Source organism: Biomphalaria glabrata, chromosome 10 (genome assembly GCF_947242115.1).
Source record: "Biomphalaria glabrata chromosome 10, xgBioGlab47.1, whole genome shotgun sequence".
NCBI classification, from domain to species: Eukaryota; Metazoa; Mollusca; class Gastropoda; family Planorbidae; genus Biomphalaria; species Biomphalaria glabrata.
In genome coordinates this window covers 17,100,221-17,117,538 of record NC_074720.1, presented here as the reverse complement: position 1 = coordinate 17,117,538, position 17,318 = coordinate 17,100,221, and the positions used below count along the sequence as shown (strand labels likewise).

General features: G+C 39.8%; 1 protein-coding gene across 2 annotated transcripts in view; it reads left to right on the top strand.

The window, feature by feature from the left end:
• Positions 1-302: 302 nt before the first annotated feature.
• Positions 303-17,318, top strand: part of LOC106054459 (metal cation symporter ZIP14-like) — a 43,586-nt gene continuing 26,570 nt past the window's right edge. For both annotated transcript variants that reach the window (XM_056043938.1, XM_056043935.1), the window contains exon 1: positions 303-460. The gene's annotated coding sequence lies outside the window, so the exon portion shown is untranslated. The remainder of the gene's footprint in view (positions 461-17,318) is intronic.

The following is a 17,318-nucleotide window of genomic DNA, read 5'->3' as shown; positions in this document are numbered from 1 at the left end:
GATACAATCTGATAATAGAAACGTATGATTAGTGATAAAGCAACCTATGATCCCCCTGATAAAGTTACCTCTGATCAGTAGGCCTAACTAAGCAGCCTTCGCATCGTGTGTTAAAACAATCTATGTCCTTGATAAGGCGTAAAGAGCGCAGAACAATTTCAACCAATGAAGAGGACGTGGAAAAGGAAATTCCGAAAACACTTCCAGGAAACTCTCTAACTCTTTTCCAAGAAATTGTCTTTTTAAAACTAGAAAACATTTCTGTGACAATGCTCTATTTATCAAACATACATCATCCAAAAAGCGCAATGTAGAGAGAAGGAGCAAAGATTCTTTGGGAGAAAAAAATATATGTTTGACTCTCTAAATCGAAATAAAGGAGTGACCAAAAAAAATTGTTTAATACTCATTCAGGTGACTTATTCTTCATTAAACTCACAATTTCGGATTGTCGCATTATGTGAGTATTGAATACTGGTTTGTAAATAACAGATCTCCATATACGTTATAGCACATGTATTCTATTTTGACAACATACTAGCCTACATGTTGTCTGTAGTTTTGAATGTTTCCTTCACTTTACAATAGTTGAGAATAAACTTCTCCTGTGTACCAGAACATGTGCGTTTCTTTTTCCAAAGTAATGTGCGAAATACATGGTCTAAAAATATCTTTTTTTTTTTCTTATTTTATTTGGAATCTTTTTTTTTTTTTTTGGGTTGGGGGGGGGGGGGCCTTTTCTATTCATCATCGTAGAGATTTGAGTCAAGACAACCAAGTCAAGACAACCAAGTCAAGACAACTGAGTCAAGACAACCAAGTCAAGACAACTGAGTCAAGACAACTGAGTCAAGACAACGGAGTCAAGACAACCGAGTCAAGACAACTGAGTCAAGACAACTGAGTCAAGACAACCAAGTCAAGACAACCAAGTCAAGACAACTGAGTCAAGACAACCAAGTCAAGACAACCAAGTCAAGACAACCAAGTCAAGACAACTCAGTCAAGACAACTGAGTCAAGACAACCGAGTCAAGACAACTGAGTCAAGACAACCGAGTCAAGTGACAAATTATACAATTAAGGGAAATAATGAAGGAAAAGACAACGGCGATATTTCTTTTAAAAACAGTATCTTTGGTTTTATGATGAAAACTTGTGAACAGATATAGATGTAGAAGGTAGAAAACATACGCAAAAGACTACAAATACGTGGATTCTATCTCATGGAGAACAAAGAATTGAAAGGTTTTTGGTTTCTAGTTTTATGTATATTGTTAATTAAGATCTAGGTTCACAGTCAGCAATAAACAAACAACAACCATTAGTGTCACGGCGGAGAATGATACTTTATTATATTGAACGCGTGCACCTTTGCGCACCATATCAACATCCCCTTTTCTTTAAAAAGAAAAAACATTTCGGGGAGTATCATAGAAAAAAAAATAAAACAAAACCACAACATAAACATTCTAGTTTTATGTATATGGTATACATTTAAAAATGAATACTTACAATTATTGCGCATCCAATGCCAATGGTGCTCAGCCATGTACATATTTATCTGAAATGGCTGAGTCCACTATTACAATACAGTAACGTTTCTCATTTTACAGTATCAATGTTTCGCAATTTACATAAGATTTGATCTTTTATGTAGGACCCTTTTAAACATGTACACCTATACCGTTGGTAGTAAGATCTACTGTTTGTTTGATTTTAAGAAGTCATTTCAATACGTCTCCATTAGCGCGACTCTACTCGTATTTATCATGTCAGAACGGTCGAATTTCTTGTGAGTGTCATGCATTGTTCTGTGGACTACTTTCGCGTGATAAAAACAGGCCCGCTTCCAGACGTCCGGCTTTGCATGATGACCTTAAGACGATCACGCCCAAGACATACGTACTTGATCTTCCTACTCATCACTTTTAAATATTGACCAGTGCGGCCTTCAATATAGATCATTCACCAAAACGAACGGTCACGTGATGTCCATGGATAAAACACACCAAAAATACTGTCACGTGATATCCTTGCTCGATTTGAATTAGGTCGTAAGTTGTATAAAAAAGATTGGGAAGCGCTTGATTTAAAGGCTGTTTGTTTACTGTTGGTGAATGAGGTCCGTTGATCTGCGTTTTATTTTAATCTTTTTTTTTTTTCTTTTTTTTTTTACTATATAGGATGTATTAAGAAATCTACACGCCAGGAAAAATCATTTCTGTAGCACAGAATGCATGAAAACTCTTAACGTCTTGGAACTCTCTGGAGCAGCTTCCAGCGCTCTCCCAGACCCCTAGCCGGCTAAGGGAGTGGGGGTGCAATGAGGTGGGGGGGGGGGCGTCGCTACTCACTAGTACAAGTTTGACAAACGCTGTAACTCGGTGCCTAGGTAAAAATCCGTTTTAGACCAATAGCTCGTTGCCACGTCACAGGTCTGTACGATCTGGCAACGAGCTATTGGTCTAATCTGCCCACAGGTTGTGATGTTGCAGGTCTGTGTTGAGGCCTTCTATACATCGAATGGTCTCTATACGGGTTCCTGCACAGCTCATACAGTATGTGGGAATACCAAAGCGAACGGTCACGTGATGTCCATTTATTAAAAAACCCTTAAAGTACGGTCACGTGGTATCCATGTTAGATTCGAATCAGGAGTTAAGTTATTTAGAAAAGACGAGGGAGCACGTGACTTAAGAAGTGTTTGTTTACTATCGGTGAATGAAGCTCCTTTTGCTTGCATTTTATTTTACTATGATGTGTAGAAAGGTCTACACGCCAAGAGTAGGCTAATCATCTCTAAAAGCTCAGAATACATGACGCCGGGGCTCAGCCCTGGAACCCGCTGGGGCAGCTTGCTGCGCTCTCCCAGACTCCTAGCTGTTTAATGGGGTGGGGGTTGCAATGGGGAAGGGGGTCACTAGGTTTAGTGCTAGGGTTAGTAAAAGTTTGAGAAACGCTGCAACTCGGTGACTAGGCCAACACCCGTTGTTAGTGTTTAGTTCCCTCACAGCTAACAGAGACCAGTATGTTGGCATTACATTGGTAGAACTGAATACTTGAAACAAACCCAAGCTGTTCAGATCTTGTCCCACAAGTCCTGATACAAAAGATTGTAACCAAATGTTTTGTAAGGACTAGCATTAGGCAGACGAGATAAACAGGATCCTGGAAGATACAAAGTGTTCGTCACAACACTGGGCTCGTTTTACATGTCTGCATGTATGTGTTTGTGTTTGAGTGGTCCTCTCGGTGTGCTGATTTTAATGTGCCCGTGTGTGTGTCTGAGTTGTCTCCTCGGCGTGTTGATTTTATTAACTTGTGTAAATGTTATGATGTGATCCTGTAAATGTAGGTAGAAAAGATGGGTGTGAGAGAAGGTGGGGTAAGACTGTGCAACACTAGTTCTCAAAGTGAGTGCTTCTACCCCAAAGGTGGGTTTGGATGGGACCGATGGTGGGATCCATAAAGCGCTGAAAAAGTCACGCGACTTGGGTGAAGAGAGCAGGGCTTCATGTGAGAACTAATATGTTTCAACTCCTATACCAAATATTTGTATGAATCGGAATAAATAAAAAGCCCTGCCCCTTTGTGTAGTTGCATAGGAGTCACAATATATTTAAACCAGTTTCACAGTTGATATGCATAAATAATCACAATGTTTTGTTCGTTGAAAAGGGAAGATGATTCAGCCATGTACGATGGACATATACTTTAGTTCTTTAATTGCATGGATTAGTGTTCTGAATAAAAATGAATATGAAAATCATGAATCCTTTTATTTAGAAAATATTTCCTTTAGTTCGTTCAGTGAAACCCGCGATATATCCCCAATGAAAAAACTCCCCAAATAACAAATAAGCTTATATCCACTCACTCTGTCTGCCTTGTACAATTTTTGAACACGTTATTTCTCTTCTCGGATCAAGCTAAAACTTGCACAATTACTCATTAGTGAGAAAATAAAAGTCAATTAATTAAATATAATTAACTATTTTGTTTTATACCATATGGGGTTTTTTGTTCACTAAAGTAATAGTACACGCTATTTCTCCCACACCCATTCTCGAATCAAGTTGAAACTAGAAACAATTATTTAGTGTACCTAACAAAACAAGAATTAATTAAAGAACTAACCAGTTAGTCAATTAATTACTGGTAATTAATCATTTATTAGATATTGAAAAAGGGAAATAACTTCTACATTCTTGAGAAATATAGTTGTAAGTGTGGATTTCTTACCTTAAATAACAGTCTTTATATTTTTTATTTTTTTTTTGTGTTTATGGTGAATAAATTTGTTCTGTGCGTTAATCTCTTCTGTGTGTGTGTGTGGGGGGGGGGGGGTTGGCGGAGGGGCATCTTGTAGAAACTTGAACTTGAATATCCTTGCTAGGTAGAGCCACTCTGCCTTACATCCATTTATTAGTTGTAGTGTTTAGGTCCTAGTCAATCTTCTTCTATGAGTCTTGTAACACTCAAGTGTTCAAAACATTATAAAACTTAGACATACTTTCTGAATATTAGATTATCTTTTAAAACAATCAACGTGAGCAAATCTTTCGGTCCATGTGTTTATTACAACTGTGCTTGGAATATGTGTTACAAATGTTGAGATTTAGAGAGCCGAAACTTTCTGATAGACTTCAGAAATTTAGAGCACCATAGGACCAAACAAAAACGATTTTTTATTTCATCTTGTCATTAACTTTAATGTCAGACCATCAGACTTTTGACATTCTTTAGTCAATCTAATTTAGAGGAATAAAGGGATGGAAATCTTGTTACGTTTTCTATTGAAACCTGTGTTTAAAGAATATATTTATAGCAGAAACAAAAGTCTACACCATTATACCGAAACAAAACAATAAGTCTTGTTGATTTATAATTTGGGGGGGGGGGGGGGTAGCGATGTAAGTTTTAAAGTAAGCCCTGTCTTAAAACTGTAACAGGCCTACACCAACAATAACAAACTGATCAACAACTAACTAACAGGCCTACACCAACAATAACAAACTGATCAACTAACTAACAGGCCTACACCAACAATAACAAACTGATCAACAACTAACTAACAGGCCTACACCAACAATAACGAACTGATCAACTAACTAACAGGCCTACACCAACAATAACAAACTGATCAACTAACTAACAGGCCTACACCAACAATAACAAACTGATCAACTAACTAACAGGCCTACACCAACAATAACGAACTGACCAACAACTAACTAATGTGTGGGGGTGGGTGAGTAGTGTTAGTGAAAGACCAGAGTTGAGTACTTTAAGCTCACGCTCTTACCCATTGAATGTTGTGCTACGGACTAACAACATGTTAGATGCTGAGGTACTTTTAGCCTAATCAAGAAAACACTCTTAGCCAGTGACACTATACATCACTGTAGTTTCCCCATATGTTAATTAATGTCTCTACCTGCGTGAATGTATTCTCTAATGACAAAAGGTGCTGTTTTTTGGCGACAAGTAATAAATTAGTTCAGGTCTAAATGTCCTAGTCAGCCTTTGGCTTTTGCGGAGGAATGCTAATAGTAACAAACACCTTAAGTCCATTGGCTAGATCTAGTACCTGTTGCGTATTACCTAACAGCCCAAACAAAAAACAAAACAAAAAAGTTTAAGTGAACCTGACGTGTCATGTCAGACAAACAGTTCATGATTCTCACTCATTTGCATCATCTGATGTTCACTGTGTCACGAGCTTTCTTTTTCATGGGCTGGATATTTATTGGCGTTTTAAGCTGGAAACATTGGCTGGTTGATTTTCTATATTACTTTTCAAGGAAATGCACGCAGAGTGAAGCAGTGCTTGAATTACTAAGAAGCAATCCAGAATTAAATTAAATGAACAAACTGTGTAAATGTTGCTGACAGCAGTTTTCACTCTGCTGAGTGTTGTAAACAGCAGCTTTCTCTCTATTTAGTTTTGTTGATAAATTTTCTGTCTGTTGAGTTGACTGTTGATGACAACAGCTAACTCTCTGCTTAGTGTTGACACAAAAACCAGTGGCGTAGTTGTGGTGTTTGATGCCTAGTGCAGCTGGTCCGAACATATTATTTGTTTTGTTTTAAAACAGCTTTTATTTCAGACCTCAGTGTTTCACAAACTTTTACTAATGACACTCCAATAGAAAATAATTTCCGTTCGTATCCCCCTCTTTCCCATTAACTGGATCATACTGAACTTGTAATATCTCAAGAAATTGTCTTGATTTTGTCATTTAAAATGCTTTTCACCTTCCTCGTGATGCCCATGAATTGCCAGATTTCTAAATTACGGACCGTCTATGGTTAGGTCAGCGAGACGGATAAATCGTTTTGATGGGATATGGTGTTTATACACGCAGGCCGATAAATAGAGATCTGGGGTCCAAAACATTTGAATGCTTACTAGAGGGAAGTATGATGTCCCTCACCACCTGATACCTCTTGCTGCACATTGCTAGGTACTTTGCTAAGTACGCCTCTGTTGACAAGTTTTGTTCTCAGTTGAGTTGAGTGTTGTTTATTACAGGTCTTGTTCACTCTTACAACAACGCAAAGAGTGTTAGTCTGCGCTACAAGTAAAACTGTTGTACTCTCTGTACAATGTACTCTGCTGAAATTATCATCAGAAATAAAATCTTCCCCTCCCCCCTCCCCGGTAGGATTTCTTTTTTTTTTTCATCTCAGCTTTAGTTTAGGTATTAGGTAGAGAAAATACAAATCATCCTTACATACATTTCTCTGTTGACTTTTTTTTTTTTTTTAATTTTCGTTGGGAGACGTACTTCTTGATTTATTCAGTGTACCAAACGGGACGTACTTTCTAGATGTATTCTATATGTATTCTATATGTATTCTAAATGTATTCTAGATGTATTCTAGATGTATTCTATATATATTCTAGATGTATTCTAGATGTATTCTAGATGTATTCTAGGTGTATTCTAGATGTATTCTAGATGTATTCTAGGTGTATTCTAGATGTATTCTAACATAACCTGATAACCTACAAGAGTATCTGATGGAATGTTGCGACACTTTTATCATTTTAGTATTCAAAATTCCATACACAAAAAAAGGGTGAGCTAGGTGTGTTTTTTTCCTGAAAGGGTAGGCCAAGCTCCACTGCTGTATGTAGGGTATTATACTTGTAGGCCAAGCTCCACTGCTGCATGTAGGGTATTGTACTTGTAGGCCAAGCTCCACTGCTGTATGTAGGGTATTATACTTGTAGGCCAAGCTCCACTGCTGCATGTAGGGTATTATACTTGTAGGTCAAGCTCCACTGCTGCATGTAGGGTATTATACTTGTAGGCCAAGCTCTACTGCTGTATGCAGGGTATTATACTTGTAGGCCAAGCTCCACTGCTGCATGTAGGATATTATACTTGTAGGCCAAGCTCCATTGCTGCATGTAGGGTATTATACTTGTAGGCCAAGCTCCACTGCTGCATGTAGGGTATTATACTTGTAGGCCAAGCTCCACTGCTGTATGTAGGGTATTATACTTGTAGGTCAAGCTCCACTGCTGCATGTAGGGTATTATACTTGTAGGCCAAGCTCCAATGCTGCATGTAGGGTATTATACTTGTAGGCCAAGCTCCACTGCTGCATGTAGAGTATTATACTTGTAAGCCAAGCTCCACTGCTGCATGTAAGGTATTATACTTGTAGGCCAAGCTCCACTGCTGCATGTAAGGTATTATACTTGTAGGCCAAGCTCCACTGCTGCATGTAGGGTATTATACCTATCCGATAAGAGATCCTTTGGGGTGAAGAATTCTCTTCTCGGTGTTCAATGGATGTGTGCCTGTTGTTGCCACAATCAGCTGAGTAGCGTCCTGGCGTCATGAACTACTTCCATAGTTACTAGAGCTTGGCATGTATTGCTCTACAGCAGCCAGTCTACAAGTACGTTTCCAACTAAAATGAAGATGTTCTGACCAATAGCGGTCATGCCCATAGAGAAAACCAAATTTTTAAGGAAGGCAAGATCGTTCCGCTCTAGAGATTTCTGAAAGCTAAAAATAAGTTTTAAGCTAAGAACTTAACAAGTCAATCACAACCAGACTCAAAAGAAAAATAGTCCAGAGCAAACAAGTAGATCTAGACCTATTTCAATAGTGAAAACAATAGACTAGAAACTACAACGCACTTGATATTGTAGCCTAGTTCAGTGTTTCTAAAACTTTTATCTTGGATGCCCCCGCCCCTCGTCAAACTTTTCCCCTCAGTTTGAGATGCTGACAATACATTATCCTAACGTCTAGAGCGCAATATTCGACCTTGTTAAAGAGCAGGTCCCATTTAATTAAAGAAGTAGGTGACCCTAGACAAGAGAGAGACTTTCGAGGTTCATAGAGCGCCGAACGTCCTTAGTATCGCCGTCAAATCATATTCGTGTTATGCAAGACGTCTAGGAGCGTTTTTTTATGTTTTGTTTTTTTAGAAGATGAAACATGCCATTTTTATTTGATCAAATGTAATAGATTTTTGTTCCTTGAAAAGCAACTCAATGATTTCACTGTATCGTCTTCGATTTTCTTCTATTGGTTTGAAACGACAAGAAGTAGATCAAAAATGTCTTTAAAGTTCCCCTTTCAGACCTTGTGACATCTATAGGATAGATGATGTAAAGGTCTACGATTAATGAGTGTGTCATGTGGCCAGCACAACGGCCAAACGCCTTTACTTTTTTTCCCCAACTAAAGTCAGGTACCTATTAGAGTTGAGTGGACTCAGGAATAAGTACTACATAATGTTGTATGTCTATTCATATTGGTGGAATGAAATAATAATTAGTAAAGAGTTTTCCAATAATTCCAATGTAGGCCTTATGACTCTCTGACTATTTAGTTGTCAATATATTAAAACTCGCAGAAGAAATAGTCTCTAGTGATGTTTTCTTTTTTACTTTTCAATTCTTGACTATGGTAACTTTACTATCGATTGCCTTATTTTTCCTTAAAAGACTCTTGTGATAGATCACATTATGGATTTATCAAGATACTAGAACTTTTAAACCAGGGGCGGGCTGCCAACTACGATTAGATGTTTTCCATAAACCAGACTGTGGACTTCTTTGTTTTGAACAACTGAGAACTTCTGTTAGTAAACAGTGGGTAGGTCTCATTGCAAAGTGTAACGCCTTGAATTCTTATATAGGCTAAGATCAATGAATGGTAGCTCCGACACATCCCCTCCCCACCATCCACACAAACACTTACTAAACACGCTTAGACGAACAGACAGTGCAGGACATTTCTTGAGCATATAAAGACCTGAACTCTCCCTGTACGGTAATGCGCAGCTAATATCAACAGGTAGGCCAAACGTTCATTAATATTTCTTACATAAAACAATTTAGCAACAGTTGTGTGTGTGTGTTTCATTTGTGCCCACCTGATGAACAGCACACACAACATGTATCTCTCTCTCTCTCTCTCTCTCTCTCTCTCTCACGCCCACACATGTATATATGTATTTATGTATATATATTTTGCTTTTTTGGTAAAAAAAAAAATAGGTGCCGATACTCTGTGATCGTTTGCCTAACGTTTAACTACCGTCACAAAAAAACACTTTATAAATATATATACGGAGTGGACCTTACTCTTACTGTAATTTTTTCTTTACTACACGGTTTTGTTGTGACAGAGGCATAGAAAGTGTAATCCAGTGTTTCCCAAAATCGGGTAAGCGTACCCCATGGGGCACTGGAGGACTTTGGAGGCAGGGGCGGACTGGCTATATGGGCAAACGGGCAAATGCCCGGTGGGCCGGTACCAAATGGGCCGGTCTGGTCGCGAACAAAGAAAAAATCTTTTTTTTTTTTCAATGCAGACAACTTAAAAAAAAATACAGCAGCGAGACACAGATGCCCGAACAAGTTTCCTTTTTTTTTTAATTTATTTATTACACTTAATTTTGTTTGAAATTCAACAAGAATTTAAAAAAAAATGTACACTTTTCACTGTAGCCTACGTATTATCATTTGCAAAACGTTAGACCGTACTTTTTGCTATGCACGAGCGGCATTAACTTCAACACTTCTATGATGTCTTCGAGGTTGTGTTTTGCCTAATTATTTTGCTGGTCGGCATACACGTTTGATGACACTCCCTTTTGTTTTAGCGCCTCCCCCCCCCCCCCCCGTCTTTTGATCGTTCCATTGGCAGTTAACGAAAAAGAGGGATGAGAGAGGTTAAGTTAGAAAACATTGATATAACGCAGAAAAACAATTGGGGCGACAATTAGCTCTTTAACGGATAAAACAGATACCAACACATATAGAACTAGAAGGAAATGAGAAGGCTGACACACTCGCCAAGAATGGGAGAACAAATTCACAAATAAATTGCACTCGATCCAGAAGAAATGAAGAAACTAAAAGTAAATAAAATAAATGAGAAATGGACACGCTCTCATGCGAATCACAAGAAAGATGATGCCTATTATAAACTCTAATCTTACGTCTCAGAACCGGACACCACGGATTGAGACAACATGTCCTTCAAAACTGTTCACTTTACCATGAGGCCCGTACAATACACTGGCCCCAAAACACCTCAATAGAAAGAAAACTATATGGAGAGCTCCCGGATTTGGAAACCACCGCGCAGTTCATCTCGTATATTGGTCTGTCATCTGAACGTTCCAACATAAAAATGAGAACGAGGAAAAAGAAGAAGCTCTTTAACACTAGGCCCCTACTTAATAGGAATCAACTTTAACACACACACAGAGCCACGAAATTGCAAGCCACTCAACTTATTCACAGCTCAATATGAGATTTGTACAGAAAAAGTAAGTTTCCTTTTTGTTTATTTTAATAACATCAATCTAAAAATACTACACTTAAGGCTTACAAAAAAAAATTATTTAATTTTAAAAAGACAAATCTAGATCTAAATCATTTTTTTACTATTATAATTAATGGCAAACTTATGCTTAGTATGAAGTCATTGATAATGTATAGGCTTACAGCGCTGTCCCATCCGATATTCAATGAAAGGATCCACATATTCACATATAGAAGTTAATTCGGTTCGGCTTCTCTACTCACTTAAAAAGTTTGACAACACTTTCTAATCTATCAATAGAGATTTATGCTTAATTTGAAAACTTACATACTGTATTGGTAGACTTTGTTATAATTGTAGGCTACTCATTAATGCAGCACAGAAAGTGACAGATGTATCACCAAAGATCTATCTAGGATTAACATAATGACTCTCTGTACGACAACTTATCCAACATTCATATTCCTGTAGAGAGTACTGTAGACAGCCACCAAGCGACTATGTACACGTTAACATTCACCAGTGAAAGTCGACAGTCTCCGATTTCGTTGTACTACGGTTACAGCCTCACGGACAAAAAAGTATTTTGCTTTTACAATAAGAATTTAAAAAACAAACAATAAACTTTTTTGTTTCCTTGGCCAGTCTATGGTATATGTATATCTGCCCTGGCCTATAGTGCGCACTAAATGAATAACAATAGGGTTGGGCAGAAAAAAAATGTGAATGTTAATTTGAAGCATTTTTATTTCATGAACGTTTTCTCGGAGGTTCTCGTGAATCTATTTGAGTCCAAACATGAATGTAAAGTGTAGAGGGGGAGGGGGCCACACTGACACTCACCACCCATAGACTACAACGACATGCATCAATTTAGACGTAGCGGTCATAAGACAAACAGAGTCCAGCTTCAGACAGGCCATATAGCACATGCACGCAAAACACGTCCACAACTTAGGGTTCCACGCATGCGTCAATACCACATCCTAGGCCCGTTATTTGAACTGACAGACAGGTAGAAGACAGACAGGTAGAAGACAGACAGGTAGAAGACAGACAGGTAGAAGACAGACAGGTAGAAGACAGGTAGAAGACATACAGGAAGAAGACAGACAGGTAGAAGACAGACAGGTAGAAGACAGACAGGAAGAAGACAGACAGGTAGCAGACAAACAGACAGGCAGAAGACAGACGGGTAGAAGACAGACAGGAAGAAGACAGACAGGAAGAAGACAGACAGGAAGAAGACAGACAGGTAAAAGACAGACAGGAAGAAGACAGACAGGTAGAAGACAGACAGGTAGCAGACAGACAGACAGGCAGAAGACAGATAGTTTTAGACCCAGACAGACAGACAGGTAGAAGACAGACAGGTAGAAGACAGACAGGTAGAAGACAGACAGGTAGAAGACACAGACAGACAGGTAGAAGGCAGACAGACAGAAGGCAGACAGACAGGTAGAAGACAGATTGTTGAAGACACAGCCAGACAGACAGGTAGAAGACACACAGGCAGTAGAAGACTCAGACAGATTGGTAGAGGACAAACAGAACGACAGACAGACAGGTAGAAGAAAGACAGGTAGAAGACAGACAGACAGTTGGAAAACAGACAGACAGGTAGAAGAAAGACAGGTAGAAGACAGACAGACAGTTGGAAAACAGACAGACAGGTAGAAGAAAGACAGGTAGAAGACAGACAGACAGTTGGAAAACAGACAGACAGGTAGAAGAAAGACAGGTAGAAGACAGTTGGAAAACAGACAGACAGGTAGAAGAAAGACGGACGGAACACTAGGCTCATAATCACTAGGCCCCCACTACTGAACAATTCTAGCACGCACTCCAGGACACGAGAATACGCAACGGACGTGAATAACTTCTCTTTTGAAGGACGGTCTGTGATTCATAAGATTTAGAAGACAGAAGACAAATTATTTAATTTAAAAAAGACAAATCTAGATCTAAATCATATCTTTTTTACTATTATAATTAATGCCAAACTTATGCTTAGTATGAAGTCATTAATGATGGAAATTCTTATATATGGCTCCTTTTGTCTCGAAAGGCAATGGATGCGCCCAAGTGAGTCACTGGTTTTGGCTTAATCTTGAGACGGGGCAGAATCTGGTGTGGCTAATCAAGCCAATTTTAGAACGGCAGACTTTGCCACAATTCGTACATTTGTATGCCTCTGATTTAGGGCTAGCAGACAGGGCAGCTTTCTTTTTTTCCCTCTTGATTAAAGCCGCTTCAATTCTTTTGTTCTCAGCAAGGGTTGTCCCAGCACGCACAGTCTGTCTCCATGCACTCCGGTCTTTGGCTATGTTTTCCCACATACTTTCACTGATGCCTGAGGCTCTCATGTCTCGCTTGCAGACATCTCTATATGTTAGTCTTGGGCGGCCCTTGGGTCTGACTCCTTCCACAAGCTCAGCATATAAGATATCTTTCGGGATTCTACCATCTGGCATGCGGGTGACATGTCCGAGCCAGCGTAATCTCCTTTGTGTCAGGAGAGCATACATGCTGTTCATATTGGCCAGTCTCAAAACTTCCTGATTGGAGACATGGTCCCTCCAAGAGATGCCCATTATGCGTCTCAGGCAGCGCAAGTGGAAACTATTCAATCTGTGCTCTTGGTACATGTATGTTGACCAGCTTTCACTGCCATAAAGGAGAGTGCTCACAACACAGGCGTTGTAGACTAGGATTTTGGTCGCTGTGGTCAATTTACCATTTTCCCAGACGCGCTTGGAGAGTTTTGCCAATGCTGTGGTAGCTTTTCCTATCCTTTTTGTCAGCTCGATGTCTAAGTCTAGGTTACTGACAATTGTTGAACCCAAGTAGGTAAATTCCTGCACCACTGAAAGGGTGTGGTTCCCAATTTGTATTATAGGTATTTCTGCAACGTCTTGTGCCAGGATTTCGGTCTTGGAGAGACTTATAGTAAGGCTAAACTCTTGACAAGCAGCTGCTAAGGCGTTCACTAGCTTCTGTAGACCTCCTTGTGAGTGAGATACGAGTGCCGCGTCATCGGCAAACAGCAGCTCCTTTATCAAAATACGACGCCTTTTCGTATTGGCTTTAAGACGTGCCAGGTTAAAGAGCCTTCCATCGGATCTGCTATGGATGTATATTCCGTCTTCCAGGGATTTAAAAGCACTGGATAGTACGACTGAGAAGAAGATGCCAAATAGTGTAGGGGCCAGTACACATCCTTGTTTTACACCGCTCTTAATGGAGAATGGCCTGGAGGAAGAACTTTCAAACTGAACGGTGCCCTGCATATTTTCGTGAAAAGCTGACACTAGTTTTCTTAACTTATTTGGACAGCCGATTCTCTCTAGTACAGCAAACAGACCGCTTCTGCTAACAAGGTCAAAGGCCTTGGTCAAATCAATAAAAGCTATGAAGAGGGGCTGCTTTTGTTCTCTGCTCTTCTCCTGTAGCTGCCGCAGAGAGAAAATCATATCTGTTGTAGATCTTCCTGCCCTAAAGCCACACTGCGACTCTGGATAAACACGATCTGCCAGGATCTGTAATCGCTTTAGTAACACTCTATCAAAAGCCTTTCCGACTATGCTAAGCAGTGAGATGCCTCTGTAATTGTTACAATCAGAGCGGTCGCCTTTATTTTTATAAATTGTAACAATGTTGGAGTCTTTCAATTCCTGGGGGACCATTCCTTGTTCCCAGCACAAGCTTAGCAGTTGATGGAGTGGTTTGATTAGGGCATGTTTTCCAGCCTGAATTACTTCAGCAGGAATGCCATCTCCTCCGGGTGTTTTCCCATGTGCAAGCATGTCAATGGCAATGCTCAGCTAATTTACTGAGGGCGTTTCGTCTAATTCCGTCAAAACTGGAAGTGATGGGAAGTTGGAAACAGCATTTGGTGAGATGGCGTTTTCAATCTGGTAGAGTTCTGCATAGTGTTCTACCCATCGTTCCATTTGCAGCGCACGATCGCTGATGATTGAGCCATCTTTTGACTTGAGTGGAGCACACTTGCTGGTGTGAGGTCCAAAGGCTTTTCTCATGCCCTCATATAGTCCTCTTATGTTACCACAGTCGGCACAAGATTGAATATCTTCGCATAGCCCCTGCCAGTATTTGTTAGCACATTGTCTCGCTACTCTTTGGGCATTGTTACGTGCAGCTCTGAGCCTTTTTAAGTTGCTTGGGGTGGGATCCTTCTTGTAGATTAGCATGGCTGCTCTCTTGTTCGTAGTGGCAGTTTCCATTTCTGGTAGACTAGCTTCAAACCAGTCTTCGCTTTTCTTGGTTTTGTTTCCAAAGACCAGTGATGATGTTTGGTAGATTGTATCACGCATAAACGGTTGTCATGGCCAGGGGTGTCAATGGGGTTAAGCTCCCATTGTCTATAAAGTACTCCTAATGGCATGCGTCTCAAATAGCCTCTGACAACTAAGTCCAGCACCTGGCCTGCTCGTGTGGCTTAGATATTAAGCCCGGCGAAACTGCTCTTACTAACAGGTGAAGGGGTGAAGGCGGATACCTGGCGCCACAAAACCGGGAGCTTCGGGCAGATGGAGCTCGTCAGCCTAGTAAGGCAGTTCATCTAGGAGAGGGGTACTCTGACTTCAAACCCCCGCTGCCTTGCGGTACTGAGGCTTCAGGAGACAACCTCGAGGAGAAATCAGGAGTGAAGCCCCTTAGGCGTTGGGAGTATCAGCTATGAAATTCCCTCCGGCAGCTTCTGCAACTGAGTTGGTGCCAAATGTAATGCGATGCGTTCCTTTGGATCACATCAGCAAGGTCGAGAGAGGGATCATGACGCATGGGCCACCCATGACCCCTTTATCCAAGGCCCAGGAATGCGCCCCGGAGAGGAAACTCTGGTGCTGCTGGAAATTCTTATAATAATTATAATAATTTATAGGCTTATAGCGCTGTCACATCCGATATTTAATGAAAGGAGATTTATATTTTCAATACAGGGTCATGATATATTCATATACAATTCGCGTTTTTGAGAATGTACTTGTAAGTGCCTCTCTAACCGTTCTGCATTCTCTTCTTTTAATGGAATGGGTTGCCTGAGTCAGCCAGGAAAACCAATGACTTAGCATATTTTAAGTCACAGATCAACATGCAATGCGCAGGACGTGACTATCTTATTTTTTGAAGAAACGTCTGTAATCTATAAGTAATACCAAAAAAGTTTCAAACTCATTAAGGCTGCTATTGTTTATAGTTTTCAGTCTACATGCATGTAAAATAAAATGAAAAAATAAAATATAAAATACATTATTTAATCCTACGCAAGCATACATCCAGTTTTCGATGAGTTATCAAACTATATATATTTTGAAGAGAATTAGGCTTACACTTATGGGCGTAGCCGGGAGGAAGGGGGGGGGGGTTCAAATCATCACTTGCCTCAGATCTCATAGTCTGAAAAGGAAACTTTACTTAATGCCCCAGTGCAGCCAACTTAAGTAAACTACAGTCACCGAATTTCCTAAGCGTAGCCAAAAGGAGTTTTGTGGTTATCCCCCCCCCCCCTCCAATACAAAAACTAAAGCAAAACTATAGTTACCATTTTCTACCAGTCGCTGGACTCCATTTATTAAGTGCAGTGAATAGCAGATTTGGTTTATGAATTTTTTGCGGAAGAGTAGCAAACTAATTGCACTGTAGATATATGCATTTTTTAAAGCTTAAAATAACGGAAATAATGCTTGGGCGAAGCCTCGGACCCAGCTGGGGGAGCGCTGACAGCCTAGCTGTTCTTGGTGGTGTGTACTGTCTTTCCACTAATTAAAAGAAGAACCTACTCTAGGCTAAACAAAAACACACGAAAGAATGAAAAGTCGGAATGTAATGAAGATTAATACATTCATATACATTGCAGAGGGGGGTAGAAAAATTCCCCTCCACCGAAAAACGCCCATGATATGACGCCATTCATTTGTGGGCCGGTTTATATGGTAATGCCCGGGCCGATTCTGATACCCAGTCCGCCCCTGTTTGGAGGGGGTACGCAGTGCACCTCATTAACTACGCTGATGTTTTAATACCCATTTATTATGTTGTGTTAATAAATTGAAATGGGGGTGGGGGTGGCGAGGGGGTACTCAATTATTATTAAAGTGGTACACATAGGTCAAAAGTTTGGGAAACACTGGTGTAATCCTTTTTTTTTTCTTATGACTACGAAAGAGATAAAGATGACTTTTGGACTTAAAGCTATTTATACTGGAATGTAATATAATCTTAGAATGACTAAATCAGTCACGATCTAACATTTTCTTTTATATTTCTGCCAGTATACTAGGCCTAATTAGCAATCGCTTAACAATAGGCGAAAGTTTAAATTAACTTGAAAGGGCCTTAACCAACTTTCTCTACCATGTTGTCTCCTTAAAGTGTAAATCCTAGACATAGACAGTCCTAGAATTATGGTTTGGAGATTTTCGCAATAAGCTAAACAATTTCAGTGACACTAAACTAAACTCAATTGCTGCCAACTAAATAAAAAATA